The sequence below is a fragment of the Apteryx mantelli genome, chromosome 29 (assembly GCF_036417845.1).
Source record: "Apteryx mantelli isolate bAptMan1 chromosome 29, bAptMan1.hap1, whole genome shotgun sequence".
NCBI lineage: Eukaryota > Metazoa > Chordata > Aves > Apterygiformes > Apterygidae > Apteryx > Apteryx mantelli.
This window is the reverse complement of record NC_090006.1, coordinates 3444905-3454582: the sequence shown is the minus strand read 5'-3', so window position 1 is coordinate 3454582 and position 9678 is coordinate 3444905.

Sequence of the window (9678 nt, the reverse complement as noted above, 5' to 3'; positions counted from 1 at the left end):
ATCTCATGCTCTTCCCATTTCCAGCTGTGCTATCAGGTGCTCTCCTTTTCACCCCAACTTTGCTTTCAAACTTGCAGAGCTGAGTAGACCATAAGATGGCAAGGCTGTGCCAAACATGCCCAGAACAAGCATTATGGATGCAACAGGTGTTTACTGGCCAATTTGATGTTTGTCACCTGCTTTGATAGACTCTGAATTGTATTTTTATACATAGCTTCCAGCAAAAAAATGTCCCCAGTAAAATGCCTGATGTGAACCCTGGGTCTGGAGTATTTAAGGCATGATCTCTTTGCAGCACCAGGAAGAGATATCACAATTTGGAATGTGATTCTTATGAGTCCTCTGGACCCTCTTAATATGCCCAGATCCATATGTAAATACAGCTTGAGATGAGATTTATATACAGATATTCCCCAGTGAAGCCAGTAGACACTTCAGGCATGTTACAAATGAAACAACAAGCCAACCAAGCCTTATAATTTAATTTAACTGCCTCTTTTTGAGTGTGTGTTATGCATTCAGAATTAGACAACTGAATTCCCCATCAAGTGTTCTTTGGATATAACAGCATAGTAAAAAGCATAAAAGTGCCTTAAAATAGACTGCTAACAACCACATGGAACCTATTCTTTTGGCAAAAGAAGGAGGCAATTTATGGATCTGGACTTAGTGTTCATAAATAAGTACATGTTCCTTTTTTCTTTGCATTGGCATGTTTTTGGATTTTTCAGATTTGCCATGCACTTTATAAATTCTCATATAGCTATTCAGATAGTAGATGGGAAAGCACAGGCTCTTTGGGAACATGAATTTATCCCATTAGAACTGGCTGAAATAAGTTTTCTGTTAACCTCATAACAAAGTTCCTCCTGGGCTGGTTATTCTAATTTTTCCTGCTGACTCTGCTGCACAGTGGAAAAACTTTAATATTCTGATACCAAATATTGTGCTTGTTTTACTGAACCTGTTCAGAACACTATCTTCCTTAATGGGGTGGCAGCAAGTGAGATTAAGCAAACAGCAATTTTAATTTGTTGCCCCTACAATTTGTGATGTTTGCTAGTAGCAAAATGTCACATGCCTTTCTTGAAGTAGCTAAATAGTAGCTTTGAGTCTGGAGCAAAGGAAAGCCAGGCAGAACACCAGAAACACACAGAGTCTGGTGATTGAATGCAACCCTCTCAATTCAGGCCTTCATGCAGTAGTGCCAGAACTAAGTACACATAAAAGCACACTTAAGAGATCCTTTTCTTCTGCAGAACTATGATTATTCTGTGATAGGATTCTGAACGAGGAATATTGAAATTGGAATGAGAGTCAGCTTTCCAAAAGAGTCTAGATAAATGTAAGACCAATGATATAGGAATTAAACAAACAAACAAAACCCATGCATCTCTAAAATGGATCTCTCACAGGATTTTTAAGAAAGCCCTATTTCATAGAGGTTGGCTGACACGCTGGATAGCTTAATATGTGATGATAAGGCTGGTTTCTGCAAAAAAATCTATGATAGGTGTGAGGACTTAAAAGCTTGAAGGCAAACAAAAGGTTTTATGTGTGTTTTAGGAAACAGTTGCTCTTTACAGTGTTGATTGTCTTCTCACTGCACTCCAGAACATCTCCAGAACATCCATGAGATCACCTTTACATTACTCTTTGGAGCCCAGGTATTGGGTATCGACAGACAAGGCTTCCTTCAGCTGTAAAAGCCACTGAAAGAGGACTTCTCCCCTTCCCAAGGTAGCCGATTTTCTTAATTCTCAGGATTAAAAATAACTAAATAAAATGTTAGGAGGGCTTTTTTTAATTTGGAGAGGAGGGGTTAATGATCTTTGGGTTTAACAATACCACCTGTAACCAAAAGACTTGGTTTGTCTTGTCTTTTACATGTGTTTAAGGAAAGAAATGCTTTTAAAAACTAAGACTCACTGGAGATATATTCTTCCTGCCTGCCCCCTCCTCCACTACATCTCCGGATATAGCACCATTAGTTTGAGATTTTTATAACTCTCAAGGGAAACTCAGAACATTCCTGAAGCTGAAGTAGCATTTTGGAGTCCCTGAGCTGGAGTTCAGATAGCAGAGTCACTCTCAAGGATAAATCATGGGAGCTGCCAGCAAAAGGGACATTTGGTTTAAGAGGCATGGGGCCAATAAACATTGATGCTGTTACTTGATTCACTAATAAATAGTAAATATTTCACCTCAAACTAGCTCAGTGTGATTTCCAGCAGCAATATGATGATATAAAAGCATCACAACTGAGGGTAGGTAGTGTTAACAAAAATCTAACTTATCATCAGGCCTAGCATTTGCCGCGAGCTGCCTCCATCTCAGCAGCTATAATGAGGAAAAAAAGAGCAGTAAAAAAAAACCAGCACCAGCTCTTCAGCTTTATGTCAACATCAAACAACACAATGGGAATTTTAATAAAAAAAAAAGACTTTCTATTTAATAGTAAAGAAACACCAGCCAGTAAAATAAAAAAAGAAACCCTAGTACAGCAGAGCCTTAGCTGGGCTGAAATACTACAGGTGGATTTCATTTATTCCTAGTGGAATTTTTCCAATTTTCACCCCTTAGGAGCTGATCTGTTATGGTTAAAAACTCATGAGTACATGACAGACATGTGCACAGGAAATATTCTACTAGCCAGAGAGTGTATTGACTTTGAATAGGATACTCTGGATTCTGGGCTAAGGTTAGACAGCGTCTGCATGTATATGTATGTCATAGATGTGTAATGTGTGTGTGTATATATATACATACATATATGTGTGTGTGTATATTTGTGAACGTGATACCGAGTTGGTTTCAGTTTGTCCATTATACCAAAGAAATGGCTTGTGTTTCAATCAACAGTTGTCTCCCTTTGGAGATGCACAGCAGCTAATGGGGTTTGGACAACCTGATTAAAAAGGAGGCATGCTAGTGAAAAGGACTGCAAGCCCATGGATGGGAGCAGAACTGATATCCCAACACATTACTATGCAAAGGAAACCTAAATCCTCTCTTGCCACTAGCAGTAACATCACAGAGCTTTGTTTTTGTGTTTCATGTAAACCAAGTGGGGAATAAAACATACAGGTCCTGAAAATCATTTGCTTGTGCTGGGTCGGCCTGTGCTCAGTCCCACCAAAGTTAGTTTGGCTTTAAGGCTTTGTTGAGAAGGTGATGTTACGCTCTGTATGAACGAAGGCGTGAATTACGCTGGTAAGTGGCAGAAGGCTCTCAGTTCAGCCTTACGACAGAAGGACTTTCTCCCTCCTGTCGTTCTGGAGGGGACTTTTACTATATGCTGCGGGACAGCAGTATGACATGTGAAAACTATCAGTTTAACCCTCCCAGTATTCTTGGATCTGTAAAAATTCACCAGCATTTCCTGCTAATCCATCTAAAAACAAGTACCGCTACTCTGTTACTTCCAGGGAGTTTTTATGAGAGCAAATGAACAACTTTGAGCCGGTAATATTACTGTGCTGGTAATCACTTTTCCTCCACCCTACAGAAGGAGACAACGGTAACAGTTTCGCAAGCTGTCTTGACAGGAGCTGTATCACTGGAGTTACTGGGATTCCTTGGTGACTGACTACTCGATATGGGTAAGGAATGCTGGATCTGCTTCAATATATATATTTTTAATTGGGTTGAGGAGAAACAGGATCAACCCTTCATTTTTTGGGTATGGGAGGCATTCCTTTTTTTCTTTTTCCTCTGTTCTGCCAAAATATGTCAAGGAGAAAATGAAAAACAAAAAGAAAGTTTACCCAGAAAGCTTCTACCCATCATGTACTGTGTTTTCTAGGGAGAAAAAAACTCAACCAAACAACCCCCCCCCCCCAAAAAAAAAACCCAAGAACATTTCAACTGTAACAAACTTTAAAAGCTAAAAGGTGTGCTCTGGTGTCAAAGCATGTTTGGGTATAATCCTCAGCTAAAATTCCATCCCTCTCTTTATTTGTTCTCTCTCTTATATTGTATGGAGATGAAAGACTTGTTTTAGTTAGACTCCTAGAAAAGTTTATGACAGAACTGCTTACGCTTCCCTCTGATGCATTTTCCACAGGTTCTCCTTGTTTTGGGAGACAGACTATTAGATTAGCAGGGCCACATCTAATTGTATCTGGGAATTTTCTCCTTATAGAGCTAATCAGTACAGTGATAAGCTAAGCCAGCAGTGACAGATCACTGGTAGCCTGTCCATATAGCTGCTCAAAATGTATATTTGCTTCATACAAAAGATAATGTCAACTGCACATCCAGGCCGGATCTGGAGAATGGCTTTAGGCCTGATGTCAAGGAGAGAACTTGCATTCTCCAAAGCAGTTCAGTCAATTCCACATTTTTCGGATAAAGATCGGTGGCTGGTAATTGCATTATGTGAACTAGCAGATTAACTAATACGTATTTGCTCACTCTGCCACTTTAATGAACAGCAAAAGAAGTTCACTGTAAAAAGCACCATAGCATTAGGCCAATAACAATCTGATAAAAAGAAAACTGGATATTTTCTAGCTCTCACTTCTCCTGTAATTGCAAGCACAGTGTCACTTATCATTGTAAAAGTGTCTGAAGCCCAGTAAGGCTTCTGACTGCTTTGGACTTTGCCTGCAGTTAGATTAACAGAACAAAAGATGCAGCATTAAGATCGCATGTTCCCAGGTTGCTTCCTTTCCTGAGTCAGTGTGACTCTTCTTCCTCAGGGAACCAGGTGGCTGTTGTGGCTACCAATTTTATCCTGCAGTGGACCATAATTAAACCTGTAGTAAAAGTTCCTGCTGGGCCTGAATCTTTATGAATAAGAATCAATAGTTCCTGAGAGCATTAGCAGAAATCATGTTTTTTTCCTCTGGGAGATGGAGCAGTCACACCAGCATAACCAGTATGTGGGTTATTAAACACTGCATTCAGACTGAAAAATGCTGTTAAGTGTGTTACTTTGGCCAAATTCATATTTGGGCAATTATATTCTGCCACTTACATTTCCCTTGGAGTTCTAACTGGTGATGGAAATAGCCATTTCCTTATCAAAGCTGTACTATAATGTTTATGCAGGTACTAAGACAGATACCTCCTTTCACACCTGAGTGGAGGTTGACTTTGTGTATCAATCATTTATGTATCAGTTAAAGTTTATGAAATAGCTTGGGAACCTTCAAGGCGATATGTATAATGCCATTTCCCTATTGGAAAAGCTTAATTAAGAAATGATTCTAAAAGCACTTGGAGACACTTGAATAAAGTGTGCTGCATGAATATTATTTAGTATATTTTAATTACTAAGGTGTCTATAATACTATATCCTGCAGTAATAAGAAAATCCAGAGCAACTCTGGGATTTGTGGGAGGATCACATAAAACAGAAAAGTTTTCTAGCTAAGCACTAGGGATTGATTAAACTTTATTTGTAATGCTGAGCACAGACATCTGGCTTCCTTTTTATAAAAAAGGATATTGTTGAAATTTATATGTAGAACAGAGGGAGGGAAAATGGAAATATTCCTTTTTCTTGCAATGATGACCTTTTGGAGGAAATCAAGGACCTCTGGGAGCCCTCCTGCGTGTGTGTCTGTTCCCTGGCAGTTCAAGCCAGAGAAATAACCCAGCGTAGTGCAGGAAATGGCGCTGAGCAGAACTCCCGTGCAGTGAAGTACTTAGCCATGCTGGTCCGTGGTCAGGACCTGAGCGATGGCTGTACCTTTTCCCATCACATCTCAGACGGGCAGAAATAGCAACCTTGTGGCTCTTTCTCACTGTGCTGCTATTAGCAAGGCGGCAAGAACTCCATCCCACCCTGGGCTGTTGCCCCTTACAGAAAAGAAGATGTGAAGGGGGCAGGTTTTTGATGGAACTGAGTGGGCAGGAGCTGCTGAGAGTCCAGCAAGAGCCTCTGAGGCTCAGGAAAGGGCAGGACATTGCTTCCAGAAAGAGAACTGGCAAAATTTGCCTATTTCATGTAGTCATAATGAACTGAAACAAATGCACCAAGTTTGCTCTTTTTTTTTTTTTCCTGCCATACCTGATGCCATTTTATGAGCTTAACATTCCTGGGACAGTTGGAATATATCACATCCCCTGCACAAAGGGGAATTTAAACACAGTGTAAATGGACTGACTTGCCTAAGGTCAGAAAATGATGACCAGTTACGAAAATAAAGTCCTTATCCAGTAGGTCAGAAACTGTAACTCCTTCCTGCCCTCACCTGACAGGTTCACTGGGACAGAGGGAATGTGTTGGGTAACAGAGGAAGAGCCTATAACCACACAACCAGGACAGACTGCCATAGTCCTACATAACCTTAATTGAACTGCATTTATTTTGTAAAGCTAAGCAAAAATGAACATTTCCTGCACCATTTTCCCACCATCGATTAAAAATAGCTCTACCTCCATTATCCAACAGGAAATCTAATGATCACAAAGCCATTCAGATCCTGTAAGTTATTACTTATAGTTACAACCTTTTCCATGTCCATTAAGGAGGTTAGATGGGAATTTTTTTAGAGCAAGGCCTGTGTCAGTTAAGTATGAGGTCTTGGTCCCTAGCTGAGGCTCGCAGGCTCTCCTGTAATACGGAGCAATACAGCGGCAGGAGGTAAATTCTAACCCCAAGTCAGAGGGAGAACAGTCCTGTGACAGGAGCAGGAGGCAACTGTGTTTCACTTGCAGTCTTTCTCCAGAGTTTCCCTAAGATTAAATTTTCAAGGGTTTCACCAGTGACAACTACATGCAGGGTTTTCTAAGTTCCTAGCATATCGGCTGTTTTGGAAGTCTGTCCTTCCCTCTCTGTGTCTCAGTTTTCCCTTCATAAAACACAGAAAAAAAAAATCATCCAGCGCTGTCTTCCCAGCAAACTGGGCTGGATTTCATGTGGGACATGATGTACTCCTGTAAGCAAATGCCTTAGGACCAATCCCACTGAAAAAGCATGGTAGGGACCTGTGACCCAAATAAACTTTTCAGTGTCCTTTCAAATTTTTTAGGATCATGTGTCAATTTTAACTTTTTACAGTAGAAATACAAGTGTCATTCCTTTATTCACCTTGTACCTTACTCCCAGTGAAACCACTGAGATCGTCAGTAAAGTGCTGTATCTCTAGCTGAGCCACAGAAAAGGGTTTGTAATAGGGGAAAGCTCACACTTGTATAAATAACTTTGAAAAAACAAGCAAACAAACTTGTAGCTCACATGTCCCAAAGTGCACCTTTCCCCCCCAATAATTTATTTGTTCATCTAACAGTATTTCATATACATTCATTTTTGTTCAAGAAAATGACCAGCATGACTGCTCAAACATGTTGCATAATAAACAACGGGCCTATAAAAACAGCATGTAGAAAATCCAATGACATTGAAATACCATGTTCAGAAAATGCAGTGCCCATTTCAAGAAACATCTTTAAAAAACATTGGCAGCCAAAGCTGTACAGCATGCAGGCAAAATGCTGCATCAGACAGAAGAAAAATAAAACATTTCTGCAACGAGAAAACTGGGTAAGCAAAAAACCACACCAGCCTGCATACAATTCCAACAATCATAAGTAAGTACAACTGAGCATTCAGCAATAGTCAGCAAAGATACTGTATCACACAATAATGATGCTAGGATCATTAGCTGAGATTTCACTTGCCAGTGGAATCAGTTTTTAAGTAGAAAACTGCTGAAATGCTGGCTATACTTGTTTTCTTACTTCAGAAAACTGGTTTACAAGGACCAAGTTTTTACAGTAGAAATGCAGATCAATAGAGAAGTCTGAGACAATGCCTACTGGGAATTCATCTCTGCTTTTTAGTATAAACACTAGGCCAACTTGATGCTGTTGAAAAGGAACGGAAGGTTTCATGGTGCTAAAGGAGAAAATACCGTTCAGCCTGGATTTGAGCTGAGTATAGCAGACATAGTAACCAACATTAGCTAGACTTTTGAGTGAGTCATTGAACTAAAAGGTGTGTTATTTCTTATGTGATAGCTGATTGCAATACATAGCTCCTATTTAGCAATTCATTTCCTCATAGCTCATACTTGCTATTTTTCTCCTTCTCTGCCAGTATGAGAAATATGCAGCGCACTCTGCATAGAAGGCATGACATTTTACTTGAATCTTTAATACGAATGTTTAATCTCCCCTTGGGAAATAAATGATTCAATTACGTTTATCAAGCTGGGTGGAAGATCTTTATTTTAATGCACTACAAACTCTCTCATAGCGCCTTGGATTTTCATAATACTGTCATATATTAAACAATCTGCTTGCAAATACCTTCAGAAAGTAGTTGATTATGTTTATGAATTAGCTCCCTTTTATAGATGGAAAAGGTTTAGTTTACTTATGTGCAGTGATAGGAAAAAATGGGATTAGTCTGGCCAGGCAGTCTACGCTTCTCCCCTGAGTTCACTATGAGTCTCATTATAATTAGGCAAGAAACAGAATAAAGATTCATGTTTGTTGACTACTGGGCTTGTTGGGAAAATAAGTTAAAGGCCAATATGCTAGTGAGATTTAAAGGTTCTGTGCAGAAGGATGACTGGATATAGGCATGACTAATGCAGAAAACAGAGCGAGACAGCAGTGGATACAAACCTGCCTCATTACAATAGTTCTCTTGCAAGCTATTAGACGCCTTTTCCCGCTACCACTTGGCAAACAATGACGCTGCATTGTGGAGGTCCCCAACACGCTTTGAGCTTAGCGCAGCTTCGTGAAGGCTGACTGGTTTTCCTTTTTGGCCCTGTTGACAGACACAATCATTCAGAAAGAACTGGCAGCAACAGCCTGGCCTACTGAGTTGATTCTCAACATTATGTCTCCCTTATCCAAACAATATTAAGAAAGAAAAGAGGATAAAGGTATCTCTGAGTAGGATACAGAGTTAATTACCAAGCATGGATTCTACATGGGACAGCTCAAATCTTCCTTGAGCAAATCACTGAACTGGGTCACTGCCTCAGTATCTTTATTTTCAAATGGAGTTCATAATAAAAACCCATTCATACATGAACGTTAGTTAACGTGATGCTAACAGACATACCTAGAACTAAGTGACTTCTACTTCAATAAAGCAATGAGATCTTTTTTTAACTGACTTCAACTGGTATATGATACTCAAGTCCTTCATCTGTTACCTTTCATGGAACAGTCAGGCAGATATATTTTGTAAATAAGACTGGAAAAGCTCAGTGAAATCCATTTACTGAGTCTAATGAGTAGAAAAGCAAGAAGTATTTCTAGTTTAATCTTTTCTCTTTTCAATGCTACGGATTATCAAGATGTTAAAGCCTGGCAAAGGAAAATATTATTTTACACAATGCATAATTTATCCTTGGACTTGGCAGAGTAGAATTCAAAAAAAATGAGCAGACATTTATTTGGGTAATGGGAAAACCTTAGAGTATTTGGGATTTGAATAATGTTGCAAAATATGTAAAGCCTTAAAATTTTAAGACACTAAATCTGAATGAACATTAAATCTCAAGGTAACCCTGGAAACTGGAATACTGACCTATTCCTGCTCCTGGAAGAAAACAGGTTGGTGATTTACTTAGACTTAACCAGTGTAAATCAGAAGCCAGCTAACTATTAAATGCTGGCAGCTCTCAACACTTCACAGTAGAGATGATCTGCTCCGCTCAGGCTGCAGACGTCAGCTGTTGCTCTCAGTGGAGTGACCAGCGGGAT